The sequence below is a fragment of the Hibiscus syriacus genome, unplaced genomic scaffold (genome assembly GCF_006381635.1).
Source record: "Hibiscus syriacus cultivar Baekdansim isolate YM2019G1 unplaced genomic scaffold, ASM638163v2 tig00110384_pilon, whole genome shotgun sequence".
Taxonomy (NCBI): Eukaryota; Viridiplantae; Streptophyta; class Magnoliopsida; order Malvales; family Malvaceae; genus Hibiscus; species Hibiscus syriacus.
The window spans coordinates 5720516-5739511 of NW_024062715.1; positions in this window are offsets into that span (position 1 = coordinate 5720516).

Here is an 18996-nt window from a genome sequence, read left to right on the forward strand (position 1 = left end):
TGTTAGATCCCCTCTTTTGTAAATGGTTGTTTGCCGATATACTCCAAATTGTGTAGCGAAGCAGTTTGCTAGATCGTTTGGTTCGTTCCACACTCCTTTATCACATTGTAAAGCGTCTCGTTCGAAAAATACATGAAATTTTATGAAGGTTATTGAATTGTATTAATGTTTGGAAGGTTTCATTCTCTTTGTATCTTTGGGTGGGTTTAATATTTTTATTTTATGTATGAGTTTTTAGTGATTGTCTCCAATTTTCTCTTTAGATATGTTGTAATTTTAATTCCTCCAATTTTATTAATGAAATTCGGTTGCTATTTGTAACACCCTAGACCAGAATGATACACAGTCGACCGACCAAAATGCCACACGAAACCACCTGAGTGGCTAACCAATTTTTTTCTTAATTTATCCATAAAAAATGGCCATTTGTAAACTATCACGCTAAAATGAATCAACTACAATTTAAATAAAATGATTTACATCTCTTAAATACTATTTCAAATCATACAAACCATCGCATAAAAACAACCCTTACAAAAATATACAAAGGGTTCACATGTATACAAACCCTCTATAAAGATGACCTGAGACGTACTCTGCACTAATTGGGTTTGTATCACTGTTGACCCAAAAAGTACTTAGATTGTTCCTCATTTAAACTGTGTAAGGAAACAAATTCTAAATGCTGAGCTCACTAGCCCAGTGATACACTGATAACTAAGTCATACTAAAAGTGTTCATGACATGCTCAAGCTAACTGATAAACTGAAATAGTGAGTATACTCGTATATTGCACTCTATACTTTATGGTAGACATCATGGTGTGGATGAGGGTTTTACATCTCAGAGCTCACACACCCCTTTAATTTACCGAGGCTAGCTGCGTAAAATCTCTGCATTGGTTTACCTCATCGACTAGCCCACTCTTTGAGTGTCAGACATTGCGTCCAAGCTAGTTAGCTTTAAGTGCCTCACGCACTACCTAAGGATATATCCAAACTGAATCTTTACTTTTGATAATGCTAGCATTTTCTAAAGTAACTCGGGTGTCCTGATCATTTTCCAAGCATTATCTAAGGTTATTTTTATGTCATCCTAATTGATCTTGTTTCTAAGTATAATATTAATATCATTAATATTCTCACTTGTAGTCTTATTTGATGATAAAATGGAGTGTTGGGGTTCCTCGAGTCTAATTCCCTTAAAACTGACATTTTTACCCAAAATAGATTGAAAGTATCGATAATATCCCAAGAATATCGATACTCCAGCAAAAGTTTTGATACTTTATATAAGTATTGATACTTTTAAACATTTTGTTCTGCCCAAATTTGAAACATCATGGAAGTTTCGAAACTATGACCCAAAGTTTCGAAACTATGACCCAAAGTTTCGATACTCTTGCCCAGAAACTCATGAATTTGCCCAAAACGAAAAACAAGTATCGATATTATCCTAATAATATCGATACTCTATATGCAGAAGTCATAAAACACATACTAAAATGTTATATTTTAATCCCAAAGACCTTAGTGAGGTCCCCAAACATGCTTAAAGTTTTATTTGATCAACAAGGAACATAATAGAGGCTTTAAACACATTTGCAACTCTAAAACAAGAATTTCACCATGAAAATGCTTATCATGCTCAACTCAAACATTTAAACTATTTTGAACTTCTAATGACTCACTAAGAGTATATACGAGTTTTAAAGATATTACCTTGCTCCTTTGGTGGCTAGAACTCTCCTCAACTCAACCAATGCTCAACTTTTCTTTGTCTTTTGATTTAGAACTCTCTCACACTTTCTTTATTAAACAAGGTAAGAAAATGGATTACAAATCCATTTAGAGGTTGGATACATTCTAAATAACTCCTTATAACCCAAAACATAGCTAGAATCCATAGATTTCCACAAACCTCTCAAAACCTATTTTTCCTATGGATAAAAACTAGTAAAATGGAGCTTAAAATGAAGCATGAAGGATGAGGGTTAAAAATCTTACCTTTTCTTTACCCAAACAAAACTTGAACTCATAAATCCTTCAACTTGAAGATGGGAGAAGAAAGAGAAAAGATGAAAGAAGAATATGAGTGTTTTGTGGGAAATGGGGAGTTGTCCACATAGACCTCATAAAATAAGGGACTTTTTAGGTTTTGAAATAAGAATTGGGTAAATTACACTTTTAGTCCCTTTATTTTCTATTTCATAAGACATTAATATCTTACCATCCAACTCTTAGGTCCATACTCAAGCCCAAAAACACTAAATTGGGTCCAATTATCTTATAAGGTCCAATTGGGCTCAACTTTAGGCTTCGATTTTACCCGAACTACTAAACCAAATTCGAAACGTTACAACTCTCCCCTTCTAAAAGGAAATTCCATCTTCGAAATTTATCTAGATAGAAAAGATGCATATACTGGAACTTTATATCTTCATTTGTTTCTCAAGTAGCTTCCTCGACCCTGTGATTCTTAAAAGTAATTTTATTAAATGGATCTTTTTGTTTCTCAACTCTTTCACTTATTTGGCTAGAACTCTGATAGGCTCATCCTCATAAGACATGTTAGGGCTCAACTCGACTTGTTCTAAAGATAGGACATGCGATGGGTCGAAATGATATCTTTATAGTATTGATAAATGCAACACATTATGAATGTGCTCCAACTTTGGTGACAAGGCTAAACGATAAGCTATCAGTCATATTCTCTCGAGCACCTCGTAGGGACCGATGAAACACATATTCAACTTTTTTTGCATCCAAACCAGAGCACCTTTTTCCTTGAAGAAACCTTAAGGAACACATTGTCTCCCACTTCGAACTCAATATCCTTGCATTTCAAATTTGCATACGAAATTTGTCTATCTGAAGCCTCCTTAAGTCTGTTTTGAATCATCTTGACCTTTTCTTCAGTTTCTTAGATTAGGTCTGAATCTATTATCTTCCCTTTGCTAAGCTCAGTCTAACAAAGAGTAGTTCTACACTTGCACCCATACAGGGCTTTGAATGGAGCCATCTGGATGCTCGATTAGTAATTGTTATTATACACGAACTCCACCAATGGTAGGTGATCTTGCCAACTACCTTCAAGATCCATAATAACGCACCCAAGCATGTCCTCAAGAATCTGGATTACACGCTCTGACTAACTATTTGTCTGAGGGTGAAATGTGGTGCTAAAATGAAGCTTGGTACCTAAGAAAATGTGAGGAGCTTCCTAAAACTAAAAAGTTAATCGAGGGTCTCTATATGAGATGATCGAAGTTGGGATTCCATCTAACCTCACTATCTCACAAATATAGAGTTGTGTTAGCCTCTCTAAGGTGAAGTTTATTATAACCGTTAAAAAAGTGAGCAAACAAGGTCAACTGATCTACTATCACCCACATAGCATTACGCTTGTTTCTCGTCATCGGTAATCTCGTCACGAAATACATAGTTACTCAGTCCCATTTTCACTACGATATCTGAATGGACTGGAGTAACCCTGAGGGAACCTGATGTTCTGCCTTAACCTATTGGCGTACCAAATACTTTGCTACAAACTCAGAAACCTCTCTTTTCATGCTCGGCCAGAAATACAAAGGTCGAAGCTCTTGATACATTTTCTTACTACTAGGATGGACAGAAAATGGATTACAATAAGCTTCATGAAGGATCTTGCTATGAACCGCTCAACATTAGGCGATTGTCTTGACATCACCATCTTGCATTTTGAACCATGGGGCCTCGCCTATTATATTCGAGCTCTTGGGCGATTGTCTGAACTTTGAAGTCTCTTGATTTCACTCACTAACTCAGGTTCTACTCGAAGCTCGGCTAGCAAACCTTTATCACTGGATATACTCAGGTGCGCCAACAAAGCTCTCAGCTTTGACATCACTTTCAGCTCAGCGTATCTACTACAACGTTTACTTTCCTTGGGTGAGAGTCGATAACAAAATCATAATCCTTAAGCAACTTCACCTGCGTTGCCTCAATTTTAATTCCTTCTGGGTAAGCAAATACTTTAAACTTTTGTAATCTGTAAAGATGTGGAATTTTTCCCCAAACAAGTCATGCCTCCAAATCTTAAGCGCGAAAACAATTGATGCAAGCTCTAAATCGTGGGTGGGGTAATTTCGCTTGTAAGGCTTGAACTAACGAGATGTATATGCTACTACCTTTCCATCTTGCATCAAAATGCATCTTAGACCATTTAGCGAAGCATCGCTATATACGATAAACTCCTTTCCCAACTGGGGCTTGGGTCAACATAGTCTTCAATTGCTCGAAATTATATTGTTATTTCTCACCCCACAAAAACGGTACACCTTTCTGAAGTAACTTTGTTATCAGGGTGGATATCATTGAAAAACCCTTTACGAAGAGACAATAATATCCCGTGAGGCCTAAGAAATTGTGTACTTCAATTACGCTCTTGGATGGATCCAACTCAAGAACTGTTTAAACTTTCTAAAGGTTAATATAGATACCCTCCACTGTTATTACATGCCCCAAAACAAAACCTCAGACAACCAAAACTTGTACTTTCCAAACTTAGAAAACAACTGACGGTCTCAGAGGGACTGAAGAACTATACAGAGGTATCGATCGTTCTCATCCTCTAATCTCGAATTCGCCATAACATTGTCTATGAAAATCACCATGAATTGATCCAAATACCTGTGGAAAACTCAGTTCATAAGATCTATGAATACCACTGGAGCATTGGTGAGTCCAAACGATATTACCAAGAACTCATAGTGACTATATCTTATCTTGAACACAGTCTTTTTTATATCCGCTTCCTTGACTTTTAACTAATAATATTTGAATCTCAAGTCGATCTTGGAGAAGACACATGCGCCCTTGAGTTGGTCAAAGAGGTCATCAATTATGGTTAAGGGATAGCGGTTCTTGATGGTCAACTTGTTCAACTGTCGGTAATCGATGCACAACCGCATTGACTCGGCTTTCTTCTTAACTAAGAGAATCGGTACTCTTCACAGTGAAATACTTGGCCAGATGAAACTTTTCTCCAAAAACTCCTGGATTTGAACCTTCAACTCTTTTAGTTCTGTCGGTGCCATATGATAGGGATTAATGGACACCAGGGCGGATCCTGGCATTACCTTAATGTCAAACTCTAACTCTCGATCTAGTGATAACCCTGGTAACTCTTTCAGAAAAAAATGTCTCAAAAGTCACTTACTATTAGGATATCTTCAATTCATGAAACTGCTACTCTGGTATCGATTACATGAGCCAAGAAGGCTTCACAACCCCAATCTAACATTCTTTTAAGTTTAAGAGCCGAAACAATCCTTGTGGACTTGGGGTTTTTTGCCAAACATCACAATCTGTGTCCCACATTCTTTCCTAAGTTTAAGCCGTCGAAGCTCATACCTCAAGCTCGTATCATGCTCCAAAAACTAGTTCATGCCCAAAATTAAATCAAACTCTCTGAAAGGTAACTCTATAAGGTCAGCGGGGAAGGTTTCACCTTGAATTTCAACAGCGCATCTACGGTGGACCTTGTCTACTAGGATATCTAATTCCAAAGAGATGGATACTCTTAACCCTATTTATATTTCTCGATTTGGATACTTCGTTCTTGATCTATATCATAATAGATATAGGAATGATTGGATCCTAGATCGATTAATACAGTAACTGGAAGAGAAAACACTATAAAAATACCTGAAATAACATTTGTTGTGTCGCAATTCTCCTAGGCTCGGATTGAATACTGACGAGCAGCAACCTTAGGCTCTACACTAGCCCTTGATCGGCTTGCACCTCTACCAGCCTAACCAAATGATGAGCTACCACCCCTATAAGCTTCTCTACCCCTCTGAATTATAGGAGGTGACCTCTGCGTCGAAGCTGGTGTCGTATCTCGAGCCTCTAGATACTTTCTGATAAAATGGTTCAAAGAACCATATATATAACAACCTTTGGACCCTGACAGCATGCCCATACATAATGTATGCTGCAAACTGAACAGACATGCTGAGATTGTGCCCTCGGCGAACCTCTAGAGTTCACTACTGAGGTAGTAACCTACGGCCTCCTGCGCTGATAAGACCTATCACCTCTTCTGCTCGCCTGATGGGTGGGTTTACTAGACTGGCCTGACGAGGCTCTTCAAGAACCCTGAGAGTCTCACCCTCTCTTTGATGACTACGATAGTCCAGATGACTCTGTAGATCCCTGACCGGAAGTAGTACTTGCGAGTGTAGTTCCTCTCCTTAGCACCCTCTCTAAGGCCTTGTCCTAACGAACCAACTCGAAAAAACTCTAGGGGGATTGTCAGATAAATGGGTGAGGATATCATGGTGGAGACCCTTCCAGAACCTCATACAGCGAAAATTGTGCGCCGACTGAGTCGAAGGAACTCCACCTCATACTCAAACACAAAATAGTCTCCCTGTTTTAACTACAAAAATTGATCCCTTAGATCGTTCATGTAAGCCTCACATATATACTTCTATCGAAACTCCTCCAAAAAATAATCCCAGGTAGGTCGTTCTAGTTCTATAGACATCTCGATTGTATCTCACCAATCAATTGTGTAGCTAACGAAGGGTTGTTTGAGTCTCTTTCAACCATTGATCAACCGTTACTAGGTCGTCTCTCAATAGAGGACTCTTGTGGAGCTACGCAGGTAGGGCTGGTGGGACTGGATAAGTAGGTAGGGCTAGTGATGTCTTAGGTAAGGCTCTAGTTATGTGCCTTAGGGTAGTAGTCATCTCTATAAAGAAAGTTACTTCCTCAACTCCCGCATCCCCAAGCTCCTCAAAATCCGTCTCGAAAACAAAATCATCCCCGATATCACCCGCGATGAAAGCTCTACTCTCGTCCCTACCCTCCTGACTATGACCTGGCTTTCATCCATATCTAACTCTGAAAATTTAAATAATAAGAGGAGTTACTATCACTATTTCAAAAGAATAAGTACACTTTATATCTCTAAAGGCATGTATACTCATAAATTTTTACTAACTCTAACATGCAGGCCCTAGGAACATCTAAATCTAATGCTCTGATACCACTAAATATAACACCCTACACCAAAATGACATATAATTGATCGACCAGAATGCCACACAAAACCACCAGAGTGGTTAACCAATTTTTTTTCTTAATTTCTCCATAAAAAACAACCATTTGTATACAATCATGCTAAAATGAATCAACCACAATTTAAATAAAATGGTTTGCATTAGGAGCTCTCAAAAATACTATTTCAAATCATACAAACCATCGTTTAAAAATGACCCATTCAAAAATTGTTCATGACATGCTCAAGCTAATTGATAAACTGACAACTAAGTCATAAAAAATCAACTACAATTTAAATAAATTCCAAACGTTGAGCTCACTAGCTAGTGCCACACTGATAACTAAGTCATACTAAAAGTGTTCATGACATACTCAAGCTAACTGATAAACTTAAATAGTGAGTATACTCATATATTGTACTCTCTACTCTATGGTAGACATCATGGTGCGACTAAGGGTTATGAATCTCGGAGCTCACACACCCCTCTAGTCTACCAAGGCTGGTTGCCCATAATCTCTATATCGGTCAACCCTCTCGACTAGTCCACTCCTTGAGTGTCAGACCTTGCCCAAGCTAGTTAGCTTTAAGTGTCTCACACACTACCTAAGGATATATCCATATTGAATCTATACTTTTAATAATATTAGCATTTTCTAAAGGAACTCAGGTGTTCTAATCGTTTCATAAGCTTCTTCCAAAGCTATTTTTATGTCATCCTAATTGATCTTGTTTCTAAGTGTAATATTAATATCATTAATATTCTCACTTGTAGTCTTATTTGATGATAAAATAAAGTGTTGGGTACCTCGAGTCTAATTCCCTTAAAAACTGACATTTTACCCAAAATAAACTGAAAGTATCAATACTATCCCAAGAGTATCGATACTCCTATAAAAGTTTCGATATTTTATATAAGTGCTGATACTTTTAAACATTATGTTCTGCCTAATTTCGAAACTTTATGGAAGTTTCGAAACTATGACCCAAAGTTTCAATACCCTTGATAAAGTATCGATACACTTGCCTAGAAACTCACAAATTTGCCCAAAACGAAGAACAAGTATCGATACTCTGCCTACAGAAGTCATAAAACACATACTTAAATGTTATATTTCAATCCCAAAGACCTTAGTGAGGTCCACAAACATGCTTAAAGTTTTATTTGATCAAAAAGGGTCATAATAGAGGCTTTAAACACATTTATAACTCTAAAACAAAAATTTCACCATGAAAATGCTTATCATGCTCAACTCAAACATTTAAACTATTTTGAACTTCTAATGACTCCCTAAAAGTATAGAATAGTTATAAAGGTGTTACCTTGCTCCTTTGGTGGCTAGAACTCTCCTCAACTCAACCAATGCTCAACTTTTATTTGTCTTTTGATTTGGAACTTTCTCTTACTTCCTTCACTAAACAAAGTAAGAAATTGGATTACTAATCTATCTAGAGGTTGGATACATTCTAAATAACCCCTTATAACCCAAAACATAGCTAGAATCTATAGATTCTCACAAACCTCTCAAAACCCTTTTTTTCATGGATAAAAACTACTGAAATGGAGCTTAAAATGAAGCTTGAAGGGTGCAGGTTAAGAATCTTACCTTTGCTTTACCTAAACTAAACTTGAAGTCTTAAATCCTTCAACTTGAAGATGGGAGAAGAAATGAGAAAAGATGGAGAAGAAGATGAGTTTTTGGTGGGAAATATGGAGTTGTTCACATGAACCTCATAAAATAGGGGAGTTTTCAGTTTTTTGAAATAAGACTTGGGTAAATTACACTTTTAGTCTCTCTATTTTCTATTTTATAAGACATTCATCTCTTACCATATAACTCTTAAGCCCATACTAAAGCCCAAAAAACTAAACTGGGTCTAACTATCTTATAAGGTCCAATTGGGATCAACTTTAGGCTTCAAGTTTACCATAACTACTAACCCGGGATTCGAGGCGTTACACCATTGTTCAAAAAATTATTATAAGTTAATCATCTAATATCTATGTAACCTTTATATAATAACAATTTTAAATTTACCAAATTTTATTAAATTAATTTTAATTCAAAATAATTTTAAAAATTTAATGTTTATATTTAAAAAATTATCAATTTAATAAACTTGATCATTTATATTAGAAATCTTAATAATTTAATATTTATATTCAAACAATTCAAATAATTATATTATAATATAAAGCAATAATAAACTATTGTTAAATTGTTATTTATTAAAAATAATTATAACGTTTATAAGAGAAAGAATAAATAATTTAAAAGAATAAAGATTAAAGTAATAAGATTTTTAATATAAATGATTAAATTTATTTGATTGTTTTAAATTAAAATCAAATTGATAAAATATAAAAATTTAAAAGATTATTATTATATCAAATCACGTCATTATTTTATATAATATTTATTTTTAATATTTTATTTATAATAATATTTTAACTAAATTATATATTTATAACTTATAAAGAAATAATTTATTTATAATTAAACATATAATCAAATATTATCGGGGTTGATTTAAGTGATAAGTAGTTTGATACCATTTAAGTAATGTCTTATGTTCGAATCTTTGTGTATGTAAAAAATCTCTGTTGAGAGACTCAACTACCAAGGCTAGATGTACGACCTAATCGATCTAGATTAGTCAAGATGAAATTTTAAAACCAGAATGGTAAAAAAACATATAATCAAATGAGTTATAGTGTATTTTATGCTTCGAAAAGAAAGACGAAGAAGGATTAGCTCAACTAAAAGGTCAGTCCTTTATATATCTATATTTTTTATTTTTTCATGGCAAATTTTCCATTAGCAATTCAAATGTTTTTTTATTATTTTATTTGGATGGGGCCCTTGCTGTCAAGTTGATAGCGAAGCTACGACATGCATGAATATTCCCTACGTGTAATATTTTTTTTAGGCTTAACATAAAAATAAGTGTTAAAAAATGTCTTAAAAATATTTTAATATCTAAAGAATTTTTTTTTGTTAAAAATAAATATCTAAAATTTTTTTAGTTATATTTATAGGTGTCTATTATTAAAAAAGTTAATTGACACATGTTACACCTAAATTTTTTAAAATAAAATATTATTTAAAAATATTTTTTTTAAATCTGGAAGTGATACGTGTCATTTAATGAGTTTTTTAACGATAGACACCTAAATGTGTAACGGAGAAAACTATATACATATTTTTAACGAAAAATTCTTTAGATACCAAAAGTTAATTTTTAGTATAATCTATACGCTTATATATTAAGTAATTTTTTTATTATGTATGAAAAGAATAAAAAGATTAATTTATTACTTTTTTTCTAAAATGTTCTTTAGAGTTATGAAAAAGATAGTTGCATATTAATTTCATCAACAAAGCTTGTGGACACAGGCGGTCCAAAACAAATATTTTCCACGGTGGAACGATTGTTCTTATATTATAAATATCAATTTTTTATTACTCTAAGATAATTATGAAATAATATCTATATAAAATTTTAATTTATTTTTGACAATAAAATTTAATGATATTATACATTGTCCTAATACAACTGCTCAACTCTAGTTCTTATAAGAAATTAAATAATTTTTTGAAGTTAAAAAGAAATTAAATAATTAGATCTGTATAATGGATCATGTTGAATAGTAGTATAGTTTTTATTTCATTACAAAATAACATGAATACAATATATTCTTAAGATATATATCCTATTTATATAAAGGATAATGTTTCCTACGACATTAGATAATCACCTGGTATAGCCTTGCCTTTAATCAATCCACCCCTAACCCCAACGTATGTATGAGTAAAAAATGGTACAACAATGCCAAATAATCAGTGAGGGCCGACCCCTCCCCGCAATCCCGAACAAAACACAACAATACAGGTTCGACATTCTTCGACTCGATGATCGACATCCATATAGGATATATGCAGCTGGAAAAATAAATAGTGCCCATGATTTACATTTAAGATGCTTCCCAAACCTTGTAATCTTTCCCTTCAAGGGCTACAGACCATCTTTGGGGACCACTTGGAGGCTCATAATGACCTGGTCCGATCTTCATCGCGACTTTTTCGTCAATGATGGCTGCATACACATCCCTCTCTGCCTTGACAATTTTAATCTGCCATATATAATTCACAATATGAAGTTAGAAAAACAACTGCCTAAACTCAGCGCAAATGAACAGCAGTCGGGAAGCAAATTTACGGAGTAGATAAGTTAGAAAAACCGAAATAAATTGGATTCATGCAATCTGAATAAGCAAGTAAGAATCATCTAAGATCAATTAAGAAATTCATAGGACTCTACATTTGAACACTGCTTTCTTCCATAAAATGTTTGAATCGAGTAAATTTCAACTGAAACCTACACATAAGTGAAGCCTAAAGAACTAACTTTTGTAAAGAACTCCAACAATTTCATGCCTCGTTTTCGGTGGAAATATTATCATAACGTGCACTTGGTTTTGCATGTGTCGTAACCGGTTTTTGCCCGGGCACAAAAATTTTACTCGGCGGGAAAAGTGATGTGAATAAATAGTTTTTAAAATATTTTGGGAGTCGCCATCGGCCTTTTGGGTCAGGTAGGTCGAATACCTAAAAATTTATCTTTTAAAAGAGTTTTTAAGAAAACATTAGTTTAAAGATAAACTGATCTGCGTTTTAACCAAAAATTCATTTTTTTAATAATAAAAAGGGATTCGTGGTCGGTTACGTTTAGGGAAGGATTAGCACCCAAAACGCCCAAAATTGGTAATTAATTATAAATTGTCTCTATTATTAGAAATTTAAAAATTCAAAGATATATTTAATTTATAATTTTGTTTTTCAATTTTATAATTTTACAAAAATATATTAATATATAAATATAGGAGATATTTACTTATTTAGAAATATCAAAAAAGAGCTTCTAGGTGCTTTAAGACAGCTCTTTTCTTCAATATTAAAAAATAAATAAATATTAAAATATGATTATTTTTCTTAAAAGTAATTTATAAAATTAAATTTATAAATAGGATTTTTATTTAAAAAACAAATAAAAATAAATAAACAAATATTATTTATTATATATATTTATATGACTAAATAATAATAATTAAAGATATTTAAAAATAACATATAAAATTAAAATAAGTAATGACTGAAATAAATAAAATTAAAACTAGGGTATTAAAATATAAAAAAATGATAAACTAAAATTAGGGATTAAATTATAACTTGTTAAAATTAAATGGTCTAATTCAAAATGTCATAAATCTAAGTGCTAAAGGTGCAATTTGTCCTTAATTAGTTATTCAGGACTAAAATATAATTAATTAAAATGATAAGGGACTAAATCAGTTATTTACCTTAATATATATAAACATTGATAATGACTAAATTATAAATTAAACAAAATTTGAAGACTAAATTAAACTAATCAAAAATTGCTTTCAGTGACTAAAATGAAAAGTTACATTCTTGGAGTGACTGCGGGTATAGTTTTCCCACGTGGGAAATTACACAAATACCCTTCCCCAAAACGGTGTCATTTGGGAGAGGGTTTTTTAAACCCCTAAATGGCTCAGCCGAATTCTCCCTTTCTCTTTTCTCTAAAAATGAGAGAAGAAATTCTCTCTCTCTCTCTTACTTCCCTCACTAGAGGGAACTCCGGCAACTGCCGGCCACCATACCCTGGTGTCAGACGTCGCCGCCGGCCACCGCTCACGGTGGCCGGAACTATACAACTTATACCAAAAGGGAGCGCTAAACACCCCCAATACCGAATATAACCTTACTTTTTCTTAAAAAGCTCCTAATCGGAGCAGATCTACAAGAATACCTTTGGGTTTTGGTGGTTTCAGGCGACGTTTGCTCTCCTCTGTGGTAAGTTTCTTTTACCTTTTCTTCTTCCCTTGATTTGTTGTTGATTGAGATCGTTGGTAGTTTGCTGTTGTTGTGTTCTGTTATCTGTTTTTCTTTGTAGATGTCTGTTCTTCTCCGTTGTTGTTCGTATCTCTCTCCGTCCTTGTTGGTTGCTTCCTCTCTTCCTGTCCCTCCTTTTTTTTTGTTTTCAGGGTAACCGAGGCTTTATAGCCTCGGTGAGGCTCTCGTCGGACCAGTCCAGAGGATGAAAGCCTTGGTGAGTCACCAAAGCTATATTGGTGACTCACCGTAGAGGTGACGTGTATGGCTCATCATGGAAGCAGAGCTTCTGGAGGCTTCACGACGAGGTGGCGTGGCACTGGAGTGTCGACAGTAGCTGTTGGACCACCTGGCAGAGACGTGGTATTGGCAGCGGCGGCTGGAAGCTTGAAAGGCGGTTGGGGTCTTCTGGAAGTAGCGGCGGCTGGGACATGTCCCTAGGGTTATGATACCCTAGGGTTTCCTTACTGGACTGCATCAGGACCGTTAGATCAGATTAGATCCAACGGCTGAGGATCTGAGGCGGCTGAGATGAGATGAAGGAAACCCTAGTAGTTTAGGGTTCTACTGGCCATCTGGTCTGGTTCATGTTGGGTCTGGGATTTGTATTTGGGCTCCCGGGATCTGGGCTTGTAATAATTATTTAATAATAATATAATATATATAATATAATAAAAATTTTAATAATAATAAATTAAGTAAAATGAAAAATTAGTGTTTACAGCTGCCCCCTTTGCTTCTTGTGTTATTAATTTTTCATTGTGACTTCTTTTGAATAAGACTAAAATGTTGAAACATCATTCTAGAGGTCTTAACAAACATCATGCACTGAAGGCTTACAGATGACCGAAGGTTTGAAAAATCAAAACGCTCCCGAAGGCTTTTTGAAAACATCATGCACTGTAGGACTTACAGATGACCTAAGGCTTTGAAAACATCAAAAAGCTCCCGAAGGCTTTTTGGAAACATCATGCACTGTAGGTAGATGACCCTAAGGTTTTGAAAACATCAAAAAGCTCCCGAAGGCTTTTTGGAAACATCATGCACTGTAGGACTTACAGATGGCCCTAAGGCTTTGAAAACATCAAAAATCCCGAAGGCTTTTGGAACATCATGCATGTAGGACTTACAGATGACCCTAAGGCTTTGAAAACATCAAAAAGCTCGAAGGCTTTTTGGAACATCATGCACTGTAGGACTTACATGACCCTAAGGCTTTGAAAACATCAAAAAGCTCCGAAGGCTTTTTGGAAACATCATGCACTGTAGGACTTACAGATGACCCTAAGGCTTTGAAAACATCGAAAAGCTCCCGAAGGCTTTTTGGAAACATCATGCACTGTAGGACTTACAGATGACCCTAAGGCTTTGAAAACATCGAAAAGCTCCCGAAGGCTTTTTGGAAACATCATGCACTGTAGGACTTACAGATGACCCTAAGGTTTGAAAACATCAAAAAGCTCCCGAAGGCTTTTTGGAAACATCATGCACTGTAGGACTTACAGATGGCCCTAAGGCTTTGAAAACATCAAAAATCTCCGAAGGCTTTTTGGAAACATCATGCACTGTAGGACTTACAGATTTGGAAACATCATGCACTGTAGGACTTACATATGACCCTAAGGCTTTGAAAACATCAAAAAGCTCCCGAAGGCTTTTTGGAAACATCATGCACTGTAGGACTTACAGATGACCCTAAGGCTTTGAAAACATCGAAAAGCTCCCGAAGGCTTTTTGGAAACATCATGCACTGTAGGACTTACAGATGACCCTAAGGCTTTGAAACATCAAAAAGCTCCCGAAGGCTTTTTGGAAACATCATGCACTGTAGGACTTACAGATGTGGGAAATAGTTTACTAAGTAAAAAAACTAAGGAAATCGTTTTCTTACTTTTCAACAATTTTATTTTAGAAAAGATAAAATGAGAAACTATGGAAATCGTTTTCTCATTATTTTTCAAAATAACATGTTGATGGGTAACATGCCCCAATCTCAAAATAATGCTCATTCTTGTGGATTGCATTCATCTTCTTCAGATGTTTGCGTAATTCTACCTTCTTCTTGTAAGGTATTTTTCATCACGAATCTTCTTTTTCATACGAAAATCTAAAAAAAAAAACTTATGTTTGAATGCAATCAAATCAAAATCAATGTAATGTATTAATGTATTGTCAAATGATGTATTATGAATGCATAATGTTGATGCAATATTCATTTGACTTCAAAGTGGTGAACCTGGTCTTCCTTCACTTCATCATTTATTTCCAGGGTTACCTCTGGATATCAGTGTAGCAACTTATGCTATCAAGCTTGCATTTCTGCAGAATCATCTGATCAATCTGTATCTTTGTATCTTCTTCATTTGCATTAAAGTCTCAGAAGAAATATTTCATTTGTGAAACTCTTGCCGTAGTCAGAACTATGAACTTGATGCCCCATTTTGTCTTGGATAAAATAAAGCTTTCATCTTTGAAAAGAGAATCTATCATCTTTAAAAAGAGAATCTATCATCTTTGAAGAGTGTAGATGTAGATATGTCTGACTCAGCGGGGATTAATTAAGGGAGTAGAGTCTGTTCTGATTTCACTCTTGAAACACATCATAAGGAGAATTTATCTCAATTCCTTTCATGTCCCCATATTTAAATGGTTCTTGAACAAGGCAACTTGGACCATATCATGCCGAGATGCCTAACAACAACCTGTCGTTCAACCTTAGTTGGCTCCACTAGTTTCTTGTTGTTAAAATTTCAGCTCTCCTTCTACGGAAAGAAATCTTCATCATATCTCAACTTATAATCTTGAAGTTGAAGAAGATAAACTTCATCTTGGATCAAAAATGGAAATACCATATGATTGCAACATTGGTTCAATACCAGAATAACTGGTTCGTAAAACATTTGACAACACATTCATCATTTCCTGTGGTTTCTGCCAAGATTTCTCAATCATTGAAACTCTTTGCATATTTGTTCAAAGCTTTTGTATGATGTCAAAAGATCACTTGAGAACAAAACTCAATGGGAATACAAATGAGATGTTGGTATGACCAAAAAGTTGGTCAAATTCACAAAATGTGCTGGTGTTGAATTGAATAGGAGACACTAATTGATCTTGATATCATCTCGGGCAAGGGCAAGTGTAATACTGATCACGTTTTCTTCTGTAATGAGCATTGTAGAAAGTATAAACACTTCAGCTATAGGATCCATGTACAGAAAGATATCCGTGGAATTCTTGCTGCTGGGGATGAAACGCACATGATAAAACCCAAAATAGATAAAAATTCAGTTCAGCCTGGCTGGCAATGATAACCCAATAACATCGGGAAAGAGCAATATATATGAGCTTCTCTCTGCAATGTCATCAAGTAAACAAAACTGATGTGAAAAACAGCTTCGTAACCTCAACAGTATGGTTGAAACTAACTGACAGGAATCTCAAAGAAATATTTTCAATTATCACCGACACACAAAAGGCCAAATTCAGAGTTCGAGGTCTCGAGGAATTGATCCTTGGATCGAATGGTCTATAAGGGGACCATCTTTATTCATGCAACCGTGATGTAGCTTAATAAAGAATACACTGTCATGTGACACATGGTTTAAGAAGATTGGGTATTTGAAACCATACTTGCTGAATAAATATTTATTCAACAACAGGACCCTAATACAACTGCCTGATGAACGAAGGAATTATGTGTAGTCAGATTGACTGTTATTGTTTCACCATTTTTATTCTTCATATCTTTCTGTCTCATTGGAAATATCTGCTCAAGTCAATGATTTTTAAGACATGATGATGTGGGCTTTCAGCATGCCCTAGCATTTGCTTCTACATATATTCAAAATGCACCAACGTTCCTGATTCTGATTGAAAGGGGCTTTCAGCATTCCCCAACATTGGTTTGTTGTTAATTTGAGCGTTCAAAATGCCCCACATGGATCTGTCTGAAGGAACCTTTAAAATGCCCCAACATTTGCTTATACAGATGTTAAAAGTGTGCTCAACATTACTTCTTGTTGAGATGAGCCTCCAAGAATGCCCAAATATTCATATTGTTGTGAGCCTTCAAAATGCCCCAATATTCTATTTCTGGTTGAAAATGGGCCCTCAAGATCTCCCTCTAGATTTTCTGATTCACTCTCAATGTCTGTTTGACTGAAATGTCATGATCCCCGCGAGGTCCAATTTTGACAATGAACTGTTGTAGGTACTTGTGGCTTTATTCATGCCCCAAATCTGTTTATCTTAAATACTCTCATTCTGGTGTCACTAAATAGTAGTATTGTCAAGTAACTGGAGAAATTCTCTTCATGTTGTCACAAACTTAAGAAGTAATCAATCATTTTGACAAAAGCGTCTGAGATATGTGTCTTCTGAATGAGGTGACCATTTCTGTATCTGGAGGGATTTAATCAGACAGAGCAGTATAAATAGCTTGGTAATCCGTTCCAGGCTGACACAGTGGCTTATCATCTTTCAGTGAAGGCCATCTCTGAAATATACTTTTCTGTAGGAGAGAAACCAATTTATGCGAACAGTAATCTGATGCAATAGCAAGACTACATATACATGCTCTTGAAAATCCACACCCATTTCACAGATATTGATAGTTCTTTCTGATACCGAGGAAATCCTGAATTCTGATTCAGATGAGGAGAATAAACTGTTATACTTGACGAAAATTGGGTACTCAGAGGCTGAGGCTTCAATAGCCATGGAGATATGTGATATGAATTCATCAATTACAGAGTTGGCAGATTTTATATGTGCTGCTCAAATGGCTAAGGCTGTTGACGCACTTCTTCTGGTAGAAGATAAGAAGCCATTATGCAATGATCCCAATTACAAGAAAAGGCAAAACTCGGGTTATGATTGATTTTTTTTTATAAAAAAAGAAGAAACAGAGGAAGCTTGAAAAGAAGCTTCTTAATAAAGACTATCATCAAATTCATCTCTCAAATCCAATGATTGGTTTTGGGGTTCATATTAAACCAGATCAGATAACTCAAAGAACACTTCCAGAAGATGCTATTGGGTCTTCTTATTTCTACTATAAGAACGTGGTACTTGCTCCAGTTAATGTTTAGACTGGAATATCACAGTACTTATTCGATGTAGAGCCAGAATTTGTAGATTTGAAGCATTTTCCTGCTACTACACTGAAAAGGGGCTATATTCATAATCTGCCAATTGAGAACAGATTTCCTCTTATCTTGTTTTCTCCACGCACTATACATGATATTTTTCCATTGAAAAAGAAATGATGGCCTTACTGGGATCCAAGAACAAAGTTGAACTGTTTACAAACATGTACAGGAAGTGCCAAATTGACAGAAAGGATCTGTAAGGCTCTTGAAGCTTATGACGATGAGCCACATTCGAGTGTCCAGAAGTATGTTCTTGATGAGTGTTAAAAATGGAATCTGGTATGGGTTGGAAGGAATAAAGTTACTCCACTTGAACCTGATGAGGTGGAAATGCTTCTAGGTTTCCCTAAAAACTATACATGAGGAGCTGCTAGAGACAAGTTCCCCAGTGATATCAATGTCCTGTCTCTTTGCTCTGGAATCAGTGATGCAGAGGTTACCTTATACTGTCTTGTCATACTTTTGAAAACAAACGTGTAAGAACTGAATTATGATCGGTTGGAGCAATTGATGAGTAGATTTGGAAATTTTGACCTTGTTGCCGGTAGCATCCAGTGTAACAATCTTAAACATCATTGTGATGGGCTTGAAGATTTTTGTTGGTGCATTTACTTGCAATGACTGCTACAACGACTGTCTCTTTTGCTACTCCAAGATATATCATACTCTTACTGAACCATGGAAAAGTTTAATTGATGGTAAAACTAGTCATCTTCAACTTTTGGAATCCTGTAACCAATGTTACCCTATATAAAAGGCCTATAAGGGTAGATTATGTTCCAATGTCTTGTTCTGTGCCATAAGTCATCAAATTCAAATTCAGCAATCTTCTGAAGGACATAATGGATATAATCTTTTCAAAGAAATTGAACAGC